General features: G+C 43.7%; 1 long non-coding RNA gene across 1 annotated transcript in view; it reads left to right on the plus strand.

The window, feature by feature from the left end:
* LOC108537934 (uncharacterized) overlaps positions 1 to 15111 on the plus strand; it is a 31471-nt gene that overhangs the window by 3457 nt on the left and 12903 nt on the right. Inside the window, exon 3 of the long non-coding RNA XR_001887954.1 lies at positions 12586 to 12675. This is a non-coding gene — a long non-coding RNA (uncharacterized LOC108537934). The remainder of the gene's footprint in view (positions 1 to 12585; positions 12676 to 15111) is intronic.

A 15111-nucleotide genomic window follows, 5' to 3' on the forward strand; every position in this document is an offset into this window, starting at 1 on the left:
TTACCAAAAAAAGAGTGTAAGTGTTACAGCAGATAGCTAGTCAGACATGAGCAGGGCAGAAGAGGGTCCCCCCCCTCCTCACCCACCACCACCAGGAATGTCAGGCAACCATCAGGTGAGGGTTAGATGGTTATTAAACTGTCTCACTAAAAGAGTAATTGGTCACAGCTGGTACCAGGGAAAGGCAGTCTCCCAATAGATAGAACACCTGAAGTTGGTGATCAGCAGCTTCCCGATAAGATCTTAGGAGTTGGGCGAATGAGCTCAAGCATGCGCACTAGGAGGGAAAATGGTTGCATTTAACTGGTGTATGAGCTTCTAAGAACACTCAACTGGTAAGGGAAGAATGCCTTAAGTGAACATGTGTACAATTTCAGTAAACATACTGTGTATGTGGCCCCTCCCAAGTGCTGGCAGGCCACTGTGCATGTGCGCAGCCCACCCCAAGAGAAGAATCAGGGGAGAAGGGAAGCTTCACCCCAGAAGCATGCCAGCATATGCAACCCCAAATCAAGGGTTAAACCACACACTTGAATCTCTCAAGTCACCCTCCCTCTTCCAAGTGTACTTCTTTCTGTTCCTGCTCTAAAACTTTTTTTTGAGACGGAGTTGCGCTCTGTCACCCAGGCTGGAGTGCAGTGGCGTGATCTCAGCTCACTGCAACCTCCGCCTCCTGAGTTCAAGCCATTCTCCTGCCTTAGCCTCCTGAGTAGCTGAGATTACAGTCACCACGCCTGGCTAATTTTTGTATTTTTAGTAGAAATGAGGTCTCACCAGGTTGGCCAGGGTGTTCTCGAACTCCTGACCTCAAGTGATCCACTTGCCTTTGCCTCCTTCAAAGTGCTGGGATTATAGGCGTGAGCTGTTGTGTCCGGCCTCCTGCTCTAAAACTTTCTAAATAAACTTTCACTCCTGCTCTAAAACTTGCCTGGGTATCTCACTCTGTCTTAAGCCCTTTGGTCAAATTCTTTCTTCCGAGTAATAGGGACAGGAGACAGAGAAATTCTAGGCAGAAAAGGGTGGGGGTCTTTGGCAAAGACCCACCCTCAAGCCTGGTGCCGCCGCCCAAAGTGAGAACATGTGTTGCTGTTTTCCCACTCCAATGTTGCCGTTTCCCAAACCACCTGTGACCCACCCCGCCCCCACATCCTGCACCCATAAAAACCCCAGGCTCCACTGGCTGAGAGCAGAGAAGGGGAGGAGAGAAGCAGCTGAATGCTGGAAACAAGCAGTTTGACTTCAGAGGGATGACTTGACGGCAGGACTTCAGGGGAAGAATACCTTCCTGGTCCCTCCCCTTTCCGGCTCCCCTTCCTGCGGAGAGCCACTTCCATCAGCAATAAAATTCTCCACATTCACCACCCTTCCATTCATTCGTTCATGCAACCTGATTTTTCCTGAACGAGATCTCAGGTACCATGGGTGAGGACGCTAAAGGCTGTCACACTGACCCTCTGGCCTTGCAAAAAGGCAGAGGGTTCACTGAGTTGTTAAACACTTCATCCATCCATGGACAGCAAAGCTAAAAAAGTGCGCTGTAACATATGCCCTCTGGGGCTCCAGGGGTCATGGGTACTCCACCCTAGATGCTGCTGTGGGGCCTGCACAGAGTTTTGGTCCTGCTGGTGCCTGAAAGCACCAGCTCTGGCTCCTGCTCACCTGTATGCTCCCCGTCCCATGAGGGGTTGAGAGCTGTGGGCCGAGTAAGCGAGGCACTCCTGTCACAAGGACTACGAAGGGGTCAAGAAAAACCTCATGTTTCATGAGGAGGCAATAATTGAGGTTAGTTCACCACCACTAACATAGTTTGGTGCCATGTGATTTTGGTGCCACGTGACTTGGATACGTTCCCTAGTGGTAACAGAAGGTTCTAGAGCACAAAATTTAACATATGAATGGTATGGGGCAAATGATTTTGTTTTCTTTTAGTGATCTCTTAAATTTTCCAGAATGTCTACAATGACCTTGTATTACTTTTCTAATCAGAAAAAAAAAAAAAAAAGTTACTGAAAGAAGAGATAAGTGAAGCACATACAGAAGGCAGAATATGTAGTGGATCAAGAATTTGTGTTTTATAATCTGACAGACCTAGTTAGACCATAGTTCATATTTCAAATATAATTCCGTGTGCTCATAGCTGAGAACCTTCTTCTGGGATGGGTGCAAGTTACCGGGTCACTGCTGAAATGTTGTACTTTTGTGGATGGTGATAAGGAAGTATCTGTTTTAGGTGTGGTATTTCCTGGAGGCAGAAAACTGCTTGAGTTAGCTCTTTCAGTTTTTCAGTGGCCCTTCGAATACATGTTTTGTTTTGTTTTGTTTTGTTTTGTTTTAATGTTTTGCAAAAGATTCCTAGAGTGGAAATCGCCTTTGCAAAAATTATAACTGTGAGAAAATCATGACAGTGAAAGGGATCTGACCTATCCGTCCCCATCTTGCTTCTGGGTATCTTTGCTCATTCCTGGGTGTGGGCCAACCTAACTTTGGGAGAAATTTAATTAAATGATAATGGCCCTTCCCAGATACTAAATTGCCCTTTTAAAACTAATGAAAGGCCACCAAGTCAGGAGGATGAGAGGGTCTGAATTCTATTAGGAAGTATGCCTAGCCAGCCATTACTTAGGTGGTATAAAGCTTTGCACCTTCCCCAATTACTCCAGCAGATAACATCACCATTTTAGAATCTAAGACTGGCCTTTGGAGATGTCTTTTCAGCTTTTTGCATTTCTGACAACCGGATGGGCCCCACCCAGGAACCGACTTAACACAAGAAGACAGTTTCCACTCCCTATGATTTCATCTCCAACTCAATCAACCAACATTCCCTACTCCCTGGCTCCCTACTCACTGAGCTATCTTTGAAAAACCATTAACCCCTGAGCCTTTAGTGAGACTGATGTGAGTGATAATAAAACTTCAGTCTCCTGTACAGCCAGCTCTGCATGAATTAAACTTTTTCTCTGTTGCAACTCCCCTGTCTGGATAAATCAGTTCTGTCTCAGCAGGGATTCAAGGAGAACCTACTGGGCAGTTAGAATCAGCTTCACTTTCAAAAGGCCTACAATGTCCTCACTAATTTCTTCCCCTTCAAAGATGACTCTCATCACATGTTTATAATATCGTCCTTCCACCCTTGGCCCATGATAAGGACAGAGGGTGGTAGATGCAGTCACTACTGAATTTCATTATCCCAGTGGGCATTTTTGGCCTGCTCAACTGGACTGACTGCAGAGCAAGTGTTCCACTTTGACCTTGATGTTACCATTTGCATATGGAAACCTTTTTTTTTTCCCTCTCTAAATGCAGCTCTTTGGTAATCCCAGTGAAACAAATGGGTGTGTGGGCAACTGGAAGGAAGTGGGTGTGTCCTAGGTTGTAGGATTGCTGAGAAGTAGAAATGCTTTATGCTAGAAAGTTATGAGAACAGTTGGTCTAGTCTTGCTGTTAGTAGAGACAGGTAGAACAAGGCAAGGTGGGAACAACATGGAGTGGGCATATGTTTGTGTCATCTATTGTCTGAGGGTCCCCTATCAACATCAACTCCAACCAACAATTATTGAATATTAACCAGCACCCCCTGCATTTATAGGATGAATTGTTAAAGTACCATCCAACAAATACATTCCTGCTGCTACTCACCCGAGAGCACATAGAATTCTCCTGGAGAGAAATAGATTGACCAAAAATTGGAGCCTGCAATTTGGAGCATCCTCCATTGCGACAGTTGATTTGGGACTCACATTTAAGGCTGCATTTGTTTCTCCATTCAGAGAAAATTTATATTAATATTCATCAGGCTTTTATTGTATCTTGTGCTGGAAATCTGCTCTGGAAAATAACTATGACCCCTGGTCTTCTGCCCTGTCATTTTCTCTCTAATTTTTGGCTTCGAAAATTATCTATCTATCTATCTATCTATCTATCTATCTATCTATCTACCTACCTACCTACCTTTATTCTTGATAGTACTTTAAAAAAGTAACTCATGCCTCTAGTTTAAAATAAACCATGCTGGGCATGGTGGCTCACACCTGTAATCCCAGTGCTTTGGAAGGCTGAGGAGGGAGGATTGTTTGAGGCCAGGAGTTTGAGATCAGCCTGGGCAACATGGGGAAACTCCACCTCTACAAAAAAAAAAAAATTAAAAAATTAGCTGGGTGTGGTGGCACATGCCTGTGGTCCCAGCTACTTAGGAGGCTGAGGCAGGAGGATCACTTGAGCCCAGATGGCTGAGGTTACAGTGAGGTGTGATTGGACCACTGCACTTCAGCCTGGGTCACAGAGAGAGACCCTGTCTCAAAAAAAAAAAAAAAAAAAAAAAAAAAAAAAAAAAAAAAAAAAAAAAAAAAAAAAAAATCAAATAGTACAAAGGTTACTAAGTGTATCTGTCTTTTTGAGGTGCCTCTCTGGTCCCCCAGTGTGAAAGTTGCGTATACCACAGATCCAAATCAAGCTGTCCCCAATACCCATCAGACTTGGTGATGATCTTCTAGTCATTTTACTTAAACATGAAACAGCCAAATAGACAGAAACTCAATTTCGTTTATGTTTTTTAGTAGGTGAGAGATGTTCCTTTTAGACCTGGGGAGACAGAAAGAATCTTAAGACCTGGGCACCATCACCAACTGGTTATGCTCCAGCTGAGGAGACTTGACGAGGCACGAAAGTTAAATAATGCCAAAGACAAAAATATGGCAAGGTGGGGTTGATTAGTCACCAAAGGAATTTACATCAAAGGCATTACCATGTTTGTTACGTAGGTGCCAATAATGATGAAATGCCACTCTACAGTACTTGGGAGGCCGGAAAATTTAACATAAAGGAAAGTGGCATCCTTAGTCTTGTTGGGGACAGCAAAGGAAACAGACACTGGAGATGAACGGTCTTGGGTTTGGGTCGCAGCTCTGTTCTCCTAGCTAGATGATCTTGGGCAAATTACTTCAATTCTCTGAGCCTCATTTTCCTTATCTGTAAGATGGGACTACTGATAATATCTACCTCAGAGAATTGATAGAAGGATTAAGTTACATTTGGCATAGAAGATGGATCAATATATGGTAACTCTTATTAAAATTAAATAATATAAAAAAGAAATGTGTTTGGTTGCCAAGGGAGTCTAGTCTTACAAAGTAGCAGTAATAAGTGTAAAGCATAGCAAAACTTCATCTTTATTAGATTGCTTGTTTAAATAGCTATTTTTAGTATGACCAGAATATGTCCTGAGCTCTTACTTTGTGCCAGGTGCTCTGCCACAGTAGAAGGAACACTGACCCCACCAGTTAATATGCTCACAGTATTCTAGGGGGAAAAGAAAAAAAAGAAAAAAGAAAAAAATGCTAAGCGGCAATGACACGGCAGTGTGACACACCTTGCAATGACAATCATGGCACGGGTGCTTTAGATGCACACACATCTTTGGGGTGGCGGTGAGGGAAGGCTTTCCAGAAGAGACGATGTCTAAGCTGAGACCTGCCAAATGAGGGGTTGACCTGAGAAACCACAATAGTAGACTTTTTTGGGTATGTTTCTTATGGACCAGGTACTGTGGTGTGTGTTTCGTGTGAGTTTTCTCGTCTCGTACTCACAACAAAGCTATGAGGTGGAAACTATTCTGCCCACTTTACAGGTGAGGAGACTGAGGCTCAGAGATGTAAAGTTAACTTGCCATGAAAAACGTAGCTAGTAGATGGAGAATCTGGGATTGAAACACATCACGTATTTGAGTTCATCAGTACCATCTGTCTTGTAAGACCATCCTATATAATGTTTATAAAGTGACAGCAACTCTGGTTAGCAGAAAAGACATTGCCCTTAGCTAGGCCATCTATAGGAAGCCAGTGGGAGAAATGGATTTCTAAGATGTGGGTATGCGTGAAATAGGAAGTGTAGATAGCTCTTGGGGAGAAGAGTGATGTGATTCCAGGGGGTTGTGAAAATGAGGCATCCAGGCATGAGGATCAGGTAGGGGAGAGGCTGGGGGAAGGAGATCCAGGAAAGAGAGCAACAGTAACTAAGGTGTGGACAGATGAAGGCTGGTACTCATGCTTCTTCCTGCTGCAAGGAGAGGAGCCATGTGGCATTTCCTGTCCGCGATTGTGAGCGGTCCCTGGCCCCTGGAGCTTCCCAGGTACAACCGGAACAACACCAGGGTACACTGGGCTTACTTTTAAGCCTAGAACATGAAGAGAGCTGGTTAGAGGGGGACAAGCAAAAGATTGGAAGGATTGGGCACACACACTCCACCATGTGCTTGGTGCCATAGAGCTGTTCGAGTCTAGACAAATTGGCAATCACTGCCTGACATTCTCCATTTCTGTTGTCCAACTGGATAATCAAAGTTCCATAACAGATTCTTTTTGGTTTTAATTATGAATTGTGTGGGGGATGCCAATGGGGCTGAGAATTAATTGTCCATGTATCATATTTTGAATTGAGGCTTTTATTCTAAAACAAGCAAGAGGCATCGGACCTGTCAGTTTCTGAGGCAGAACCTTCCCCTCAGAATAGTGTGTGGGCATTCATGGGATAGTCCTTGAACACTGTCCTTGTCCTAACAAAAGCAGCTAACTTTTATTTAGAGTGCTTGTTTCTTGACAGATTTTACTTAAGAGCTTTATAGTTAGTCCTTTTAACAACCTTTTTCTAGGCAAAGTCATGACTGGTAGAGGCAGAATGAGTAACTTCCCCAATCTCTGCCAGCAAGGAGGTGGCAGAGCTGGGATTCTTGATCACAAACACCGCCCTTGACTGTCTCTGCCTGTGGCTAGTGATGCAATTGTCCCACGTGTCCATCTGAGGGGCTGTTTGCCAGAAAAGCCTTCTGAAATGCTTTGGGCTCTACAGGGCCACAGTTAAAATACCTGTGCATGATTTAAACTGACACTTGTTAACCTTGCAGTTATTTATTGAGTGACAATTACATATCAGGCACCCAGCTAAATTCTGTTAATGTAGTAAGCAGATCAGACCTGGACTCTGTCCTCCTAGAGCTAAATAGGTATGTGCAAAGGACAAAATGCTATGAAGGAAATGAATGTGTGGTGAGACAGAGAATCACAGGGTGGGGAGGCTCTCTGATGAGATGGCATTTAAGATGGGACCTACAGGTGAACCAGGATGAGAATCAGTAAGAAGCCCCTATAGTGGGACAGGGCTTGGTGGATTGGAGGAACGGAAAGGAGGTTGGTGTGACTTAAGCACAGAGGAAAGGGAAAGATGCCCAGGGAGGCTGAGGCAGGTGCTGGCCGAGGCACGTGGCTGCACAGGCCCCATGTAGTGGGCACATTTAGCACCGAAAATATGGAAAAGCCTCTAAGATGAAACAGCCACGACAACCAAAACCAAGACCCAAGTATGCTTTGTCATAGGATCAGGTACCAGTGAAGTTCTTGGGAGCTGTGAAACATGGCTGACTTGACCAGACCTGAAGTTTCCAAATCTTCCTTGGTCGCAGAACGCTTAGGGCTTCAGTAATTTTTTCATGGCATCTGTTGGCCAAAAGAAATACCAAACAGATTCATTGATTAGGTAGTTAGGGTCAAATCGCTTAAAAGTCTTTATGTGCTAACAACTTTTTATTGGCCATTTAAAAAAAAATGATACATTGAAAATATATATATATTTTTTGTATTCTCAAATCATCACAATTACTTACTCATGGGATGGGTGGCCTGTTGGACACTGTACAGCTCCTTAAACTTTGGAATCAGAGTGGACCCTGCCACCTTCATTTCCTCTTCCACACTGATTTCCTTGTGACACTTGCTTTTTGTCACAGTAACTGCCAAAAACATGGCTTCACCAAAATATGCCATCATTGAAAGGAATATGACGTAATCTAATGTTGAAACCATGAACAACCCCGAGTTTGTGCAGTGTTCAGCAGATATGGAGGATCCTGTCTTTTCCTTGGAAAATTTAGAATACCTCACAACAGTCCTGTGAATTTATTATGCTACCCTAGGGTGACCTGGTAGAGAGTTTGGAACCACAGCTAGCCATAGTACTTTCAAACTACTAAACTCAGTTATCTCTTTGCCACGAAATACCTCCTCAGGGCCATATGTGACCCTGCATTTTGTGCAGGGATTCCAGGAAGGAAAGTTGTCACTCTTTCTGGAACCTGTATCCTATTTGTCCAACCATCAATAGGGATACCTCTGGAGTGCTAACTCAGCCTGGCTTATTTGAATAGAGGAAAGGAGGAAAGGGGTGAGTAACATGTACAGATGGTCAGCAGTAGTATGAAAGCATGTGAGGTTGAACCAAGAGGAAATGAGTAGGTGATACGCAACCATAATTTTGCGGACCTTGATGAAGAAATGAGTGCTGAAATTCTGAAGGGTTTGTTATTGTGCAGACCTGCAGTTAAGCTGGCTAAGCTTTAGGTGTTGCCTCAGGAACATCCTGCCAGAAGGCAATTAAAGAGTGGAAGAAGATCCTTTGCGAGAGGCATGTTCTCGTTCCTACTTCATGGATGTGAAATGCCCAGGATGCTATAAAATCACCATGATCTTTCGCCATGCACAAACGGTAGTTTTGTGTGTTGGCTGCTCCACTGTCCTCTGCCAACCTACAGGAGGAAAAGCAAGGCTTACAGAAGAATGTTCCTTTAGGAGGAAGCAGCACTAAAGGCACTCTGAATCAAGATGAGTGGGAAACCATCTCAATAAACACATTTTGGATAACAACAACAACAACAACAACAACAACAACAACAACAACAACAACAAAAGAGTGGAAGAGCAGAAATGCAGAGAAGGAATTCAACACCTGCTCCACCAGCACGTTCCTTGGTTGCTCTCATCCGTTTCCTCAGCTGGATCACATTCTTGGTGAATGAGAGAAAGCATGAGGATTAATGAGCAGACCTGTCTTTGGAATACCCTAGAACCATGATGCAATGCAAATATCACAGTATCTTAAAGGACAGTAGCCAGTAGAGCCAGTTGACTTCAAGTCAGTTTAACTTTCTCTTTCTGCATAAAGTCATGTATGCAAATTTTCCAGGATGGCTGAGATGCTGATGAAATGAGTTCCCATGGCAACTGATAGATTATCCTTACATCATCTTTGTGATGAGCAAAGTTCAGTGAAGACCAGAGGGAAGTAAAATTCTTGCTTCTCACTGAACTTGGACTGTTTACTCAACCTCTCTCTATTGCTTAGTTTTCTCATCTGTAAGATGAGAATAATACTGAGATGGGAGAGTTCCCTTGACCTCCTCATGGGACTTGTGACATTGGTGGCTTGTTTACTTGGCCACTTCACTCAAACCCCTTGCAGGAGGGGGAGCACACAGGAGAGCAGGAGCAGGAGCCGGGGTGATTGCCTTTGGACACCATTAGGGACAAAACCTGTATCAGCCCGTGGCAGCATCTAGGGGTTGTCTGTGACCTCTGGAGCCCAAGAGGGCATGTGTTACAAACAATGCTCTTTTAGCATTTGCTGTCCACTGACAGCTAAGTGTTTACCAGCTCAGTGGAGGGTCGGGGTGACAGCCTTTTACATCCTGCCCTCTTGATACCCGGGTTCTTGTCCTATGTCCAGGAAGAATCAGGTCACACGGACTTGAAGGATGGTGAATGCAGAGACTTTATTGAGTGGTGGAGGTGGCTCTCAGTGGGATGGGGAGCTGGAAAGCGGATGGAGTGGGAAGATACTCTTCCTCTGGAGTTCAGCCATTCCTGGCCAAAGTCCTCTCCAACCATAGCTTCCAATGTCCAGCTGCCTCTTCTCCTCTTGATGTTCAGACAGTTCTTCCCTTCTGTCCTTCTCTGCTGCACTGCTCTGCTCCTCTGCCAGTGGAACTTGGAGTTTTTATGGGTACAGGGTGGGGAGGGGGGGTGTGGTGGGCCAGGTGGTTTTAGCGGGAAAACAGGGATGTGAAGTTCTCATCTAGGGCTGCGGGTCCAGGCTTGAGGGTGGAGTCCTTGCTAGGGACCTTGCCCTCTTCTACCCAGTATTTCCCTTCCTCCTGTCCTTATCAGTACAAACACAGACCTTTAAGTTGTTACAAGAAGTAATAATACTCACTAAGCCAAAACCATGGTGTCAGGTACTATGCTGATGTTTTATATACACTAGCTTATTTTATACCTAGAACAATCTCACAAGGAAGACATATTATAATCCCCATTGACATCTGAGAAAAATGAGGCACAGAGAGAACAAGTAAGCTGGTATCAAAAATGGCAGGGCAGGGATAATGTGATATGTCTAGTATACAATTTGGTTGAGATTATGCATATGAGATCTTAGCCCATTGCCTGCCCACAGCAGCACTCAGTAAATGCTAGGCTTTTATTATTACTGTTATTTTTTGTTAATTCCATTACTGTTATTATTTGACCAGGGGAATCATCTTAAGCTTTATGGAGGAGGTGACATTTACAATCAGCTTTGAGGGTGGGTAGGCTTTGGACAGACAGGGATGGGGCGGAAGAACATTCTGGACTATGGGCACAAAAAGAGCTAAGGCTAGGGGGTGGGACTGTGTAACTCTGAGATGGAGAATAGGGAGGAGACCTCAAAGCAGGACCTTAGGCTCTAAGGGAAACAAGAGAGAAGGATTCTGCTGACAAGACAGTAAAGCAGCCTGCTCGTCTGGTGGTAGGCACTGTCAGCATTCTAGGTTGTAAATGTGGGAAGTGAGCAGATCAGAGGTTTGCTCAACAACCTGCCTAGTGAGCCAAACTGCTTGCTCTTGAGGCCACTTAGTCCTTCTGGGGCAGCTCTTCAAACCCGAGTCCACACAGGCAGGTACCCAGTTCTTGCAGTGATGCCCCAAGCCAGATAAGAAAATGATGTTATGGAGATCTGGAATCCCCACCCCAAAGTCTAGCTTTCATTCTCATGCATCCTTCCATCAGAACAGTCTTGTGTGTGTTCAGAGGTGTGGGATGAAAGAGAAACTTCACAGCAGAAGACCTTCTCAGAGTCATGTGGGGATCTGCACCAAGTCTCGTGTTTCTCCCTCTTCCCTAGCGATACCTCTTTTTAAGATCCAAAAGGGCAGGGCTGACTTAAAGCCTTCACTAGGGCCAGACATTCCTAGATGAAAACAAGGGGCTTCTTTAGAGGAAATGAAAGGAGACAGAGATGCGGTTTTGTCTTAAGGTTTTTTAATGTGAACCACTGAGAAGATTCATTTTGAAATAGAAATATGTGTCTGACAGTGTGATGTAAATGCAGGCATTTTGGAATCCCTGCTGGAGAACACACAGAGGTGAGTAGGGGTTCTCCAGTGACCTTGTGGGAGTCTCTGGCTGGGAAACTAGCTGCTGGAGCTGAAAGGGCACAGGAATAGAAACCACACCACTTGGGGTCTTCTGATCCAGTGTTTTCCAAAGGACAAGTGCCATGTGAACTGGTTTTAGACTGCAAAGGAGCAACCCCTCCAACAGTTACAAATCACCAATGAGAACTTTTCCCATTTCAAAGTTACTTTTGAGTTCTTCTGATGCTAAGGAGAAAGTGTCGGTTTTAGGCTAGTGCCTCTTTAATACCTCTCTATCACTTGTTGATCTCTCTTCTTAAGGAGGACAAGCATTCTTCAGCCTCAGAGGCATTAGCAGTCAATAGCATCTATTCTAGAGGGTCTCATCCTTGGCTGCATGATGCTATTTCCTGGGGAGAGCTTTAACAAATTACTTATGCCTGATTGCTTCCTCCCCAGAGGAATTCCAGTTTAATAGCTCTAAGGTCTGGCTTGGGCATTAGGATTTTTAGAAGCTCTCCAGACAACAGTTTCTAATTAGAATTGTTTTGTATTATATTTATTAACTTTCTATTAATGGCACGTGATACTAGTTTTCTACTGAAGGCATTGAAGTAGAATTTCCTTTCGACATCAGTTGACTTACATAAAAACAATAAGTGCCTGTTAAAGGAAAATAAAAACTAAAGGCAGGAGGATCACTTGAAGCCAGGAGTATGAGACCAGTCTGGGCAACGTAGTGAGACCCCGTCTCTTAAAAATAAAAGCCAGGCATAGTGGTACATACTTGTAGTCCCAGCTGCTGAGGAGGCTGAGGTGGGAGGAATGGGAAAATCACTTGAGACAGGGTGTTTGAGGCTGCCGTGACCTATGATCATACCATTGCATTGGTGTGACAGAGCAAAAAAAAAAAAAAAAAGAAGAAGAAAAAGAAAGATAATAACGAAATAATGCAGGTGGTATTTGGATATGGCAAAAACAAAATATGCATTCAGTGAACTTTGCCAAACTCTCTTCTGGTTCTTGCTTAGCAGTCCCATTCCTGTATTCTTTTTTTTTTTTTTTTTGAGACGGAGTGTCGCTTTGTCGCCCAGGCTGGAGTGCGGTGGCTGGATCTCAGCTCACTGCAAGCTCCGCCTCCCGGGTTTACGCCATTCTCCTGCCTCAGCCTCCCGAGTAGCTGGGACTACAGGCGCCCGCCACCGCGCCCAGCTAATTTTTTGTATTTTAGTAGAGACGGGGTTTCACCGTGTTAGCCAGGATGGTCTCAATCTCCTGACCTCGTGATCCACCCGTCTCGGCCTCCCAAAGTGCTGGGATTATAGGCGTGAGCCACCGCGCCCGGCCTCCATTCCTGTATTCTTTAGGCCCAGATTCCTCAACAATGAAATGGGAATAATTATCCCAGGTCGCATTTCTCTCTGGGCTTACCCTGGGAATCAAATGATTGAGTTTTGGTAAGTGTTATTTGATAAACAAATATGAGGAAGGAAATAAAAGGGAGAAGATCAGTGTTGCAGAGATGGCTAATTGGCAGATTTACACAGAACTGGATTTTTCGGGTATGTTAAACCAGGCTATTTGGAATTTCTGAGTTCCAAGAACCATCTTCTCTCCCTCCGCATCAGAAAGAGCCACTGGTCTCCATTAAAGGTATCATGAGTGCCAGTAATGATTTATTTCTCCAGTGGCAATAAACTAAAGAACTTTGAAAGTCCCACCAAGACTCCCAAGGATAGCGTGTTAGTATACAAGCTGCACAGCCTGTATTGCAGTCCCTGTTAGTCAGGGTCTTCTGGACAATGCATTGCAGGTGTGAGGACTGGCCTGGTCCTCTGCAGGCTGAATTAGTGTCCCTCCCATGTGCCCCAGTTTCTTCATCAGTAAAGTAAGGGGCTTGGACTAGTGTAGGATCAGATATAAACGCAAATACCTCCAATACCAAGGAGGTAACTCAGGTGTGAGGCTCTGCTAAGGGAATAGGGAGTGGTCAGGCCTACAGCAAAGTAGAGAGCACAGTCCCACAATAAAGATACTCAGATTCAAGTTTTGAAAACCATGGGGTTATTAAACAACAGTTTGGCAGGGTGACAGTTGGTGATTCCTGGATGTGATGGTTTCTAAGATTCATTTCTAAAAATAATTTTATAATAGTAAAATAAATCCAAGGAGTCTACTGGGAGTTTTTTATGTGACTGCTGTACTCAGTGGTACCCAGGGGCTTCCCTGATAATCAGAACTAACACTTAGAATAAAAGCTAACATCCGAATGCTAAGTTCTTTTTTTTGAGACTAGTCTAGCTCTGTCGCCCAGGCTGGAGTGCAGTGGCGCGATCTCGGCTCACTGCAAGCTCCGCCTCCCAGGTTTACGCCATTCTCCTGCCTCAGCCTCCCGAGTAGCTGGGACTACAGGCGCCCGCCATCTCGCCCGGCTAGTTTTTTGTTATTTTTTTAGTAGAGACGGGGTTTCACCGTGTAGACCAGGATGATCTCGATTTCCTGACCTCGTGATCCACCCGTCTCGGCCTCCCAAAGTGCTGGGATTACAGGCTTGAGCCACCGCGCCCGGCCTGCTAAGTTCTTTAAAAACCATTTAATCCTCACCATAACTGTATGAAGCCAGTACTATAATTACAGCCTTATAACATATAAGGAAGTTGGGATTCAGAGTGTTTAAGTCATTTGTGTAAAATCTCTACAGCAGCACTGTCCAATAGAAATATAAAGTGAACCATGTATGTAATTTTGAATTTTTTTAGTAGCCATATTAAAAAATAAAAACAAACATTACATTCATTTTAATGATATATGTTATGTAAACCAATATATAGAAAATATTATCTTAATATGTAATCAATGTAAAAATTAATGAGATACCTTGTGTATTTTTCATACTGTCTTTAAAATTTAGAGTTTCTTCTTTTTTTAAACAAATAGCCTTATTGAGATATAATTCACATACTATACAGTTTGCCCATTTAAAGTATACAATTCAATGGCTTTTAATATATTCATATATGTGTCACAATTTTAAAACTGTATAAAATTTAGTATAGTCACATATGGTTACACATATAATATACACAATTATGTGTAATTGTGTATACACAATTGTGTGAATTTTATGCAAATGTATATTATTTATTTATTTGATATATAAATATTATTTATTTGAGACAGGGTCTTGCTCTGTTGTCCAGGTTGGAGTGCAGTGTTGCAATCATAACTCACTGAAGCCTGGACCTCCTGGCTCAAGCAATCCTCCTGCCTCAGCCTCCTGAGTAGATGGGACTACAGGCATCTACCACCACACTCGGCTAAGTTTTAAATTTTTTGTAGAGACAGGGTCTCACTCTGTTTCCCAGGCTGGTCTTAAATTCCTGGGCTCAAGTGATCCTCCACCTCAGCCTCCCAAAATGTTGGGATTATAGGTGTGAGCCACTGTAATTTTAGAAACTTTTCATCCCTTTGAGATGAAATCTCATATCGTTTGACTAGCACTCACCTACAACCCTGGCCCCGTCCTCAGCCATAAACTACCCCTAATCTAATTTAAATCTCTATAGATGTCCCTATTCTTTTTCATGTGACTATTAAGTTATCCCAGCACCATTTATTGGAAAGACCATTTTTCCCCCACTGAAGGGTCTTGGCATCCTTGCCAAAATCAGTTGACCGTAGACATACGGGTTTAATTCTGTGCTCTCAATGTTCTCTTCTATTGATTTGTATGCCTATCCTTGTGCCAGTACCACACTGTCTTGATTATTGTTGTTTTGTAGTAAGTTTTGAAGTAGAGAAGTTTAAGTCCTCATACTTTATTCTTCTTTTTAAGGATGATTATGGCTATTCCAGGTCTCTTTTAATTCCATATAAGTTTCTAAATCAACTTG

Source organism: Rhinopithecus bieti, unplaced genomic scaffold (assembly GCF_001698545.2).
Source record: "Rhinopithecus bieti isolate Rb0 unplaced genomic scaffold, ASM169854v2 scaffold_15146, whole genome shotgun sequence".
Lineage (NCBI taxonomy): Eukaryota > Metazoa > Chordata > Mammalia > Primates > Cercopithecidae > Rhinopithecus > Rhinopithecus bieti.